This window comes from Nuphar pumila, chromosome 6 (genome assembly GCF_984573655.1).
Source record: "Nuphar pumila chromosome 6, dmNupPumi1.hap1.1, whole genome shotgun sequence".
Classification (NCBI taxonomy): Eukaryota; Viridiplantae; Streptophyta; class Magnoliopsida; order Nymphaeales; family Nymphaeaceae; genus Nuphar; species Nuphar pumila.
The window spans coordinates 134,300,827-134,302,273 of record NC_143254.1 but is presented as its reverse complement, the minus strand read 5'-3'; positions in this window follow the sequence as shown (position 1 = coordinate 134,302,273).

Here is a 1,447-nt window from a genome sequence, read left to right as displayed (position 1 = left end):
TCATCGGTAGTTCTAGTGGAAACAGTAATGCCAATGGGGTTGGATTTGCTAATGCATTTACTAGATGAAGCCTCTTAACCCATAGAACTTTGGTCCAAATCCCAAGTAATCATTAGAATCAATATTGTCATGGCGCTACCTTCAATGCAGAAGTTCAGAACTCTCCATGAGAAGCTGAGACTTTTGGGATGAATCGTGATGGTTGGATGGCGAGGGTTGCATTATCTTGACCCAGGGAGTCCCCTCTCGCATCAAGGAACGTTGTGCTGTAGGGAGTCTGGATCGGGTGCAATACGATTGCACACAAAATTGTGCATTAAGCACCCTATCACCCGCCATCAGGTCTTGGGTCCCACACCCGACAGGCCCTGTCCCCAAGATGGTGGGTGATCAGGTGCTTAATGCACAAATATTAGTGTAATCATATTGCACCTGATCTTTTCACTGCTGTAGGGATGTGCCATCTTGAATGTTTTCTAAGCGCATTGTGTAGGTTTTGACAAGGCCATGATTGATGATAGCGCCACGTTGATTGATTCATTCTCCTATATCGTACCATCAGGAACCAATCGTGTTTGGCCTCTCGAGGGTAAAACTGTGAACATGATATAGCGCCACATTGATTGATTGATTCTTTCTGCTTGAATCTTTCCCTTTCTCGAGACAGAGCCTCTCTCTCTCTCTTTCAGTTATAGGAAATCTGGGGCTCCCTTGCACTTCCATTAAACATTATAAAAATATAGATCCAAATATAGAATGTGCATACCAACGGGGGCTCCGCTTGCCTGGAAGGAGCAGTTAGTGCACGTCACTTTGTGTTGGGACGTTGCAAGTTCGAACACCATGGTATGGTTGTATAACTGGTAGGGGTCTGCCTAACCCCAGCTTTCTCTGTCAAAAAAAAATATAGAGAATATGTTCATATCATACCTTAGATATTTCTGCAAAATATGTGGTATCAACACATTTGGCCATGTTCTGTTCGGGGAAACAAAATGAGGCTTGTCTTAGAGAGATGTCTGAGTGGTTGATAACTCTAGTCTTGAAAACCATTATAGTAATGAACAAAGATTTATCGAGGAATCTCTCTCTCTAGATCTCCTTTTCATTGTTGAATATACTTATTTAGTTCTTGATTGTTTATAATATAAGGACATGGAACCTGTAATCAGCTTCATTATCAAGCATTAAAACCAACAGCATGAATGGAGAAACATGAAACCCCAGAGAGAGAGAGAGAGAGAGAGAGAGAGAGAGAGAGAGAGAGAGAGAGAGAGAGAGAGAGAGAACTTCACGATCACTGCATGCACTATTCGTTCATGCAAAACAGAACGTCACCTTGTGTTGGGACGTTGCAAGTTCGAACCCCAAATGGTATGCTTGTATAACTGGTAGGGGTCTGCCTAACCCCAGCTTTCTCTGTCGAAAAAGAAAAAGAAAAATGAGT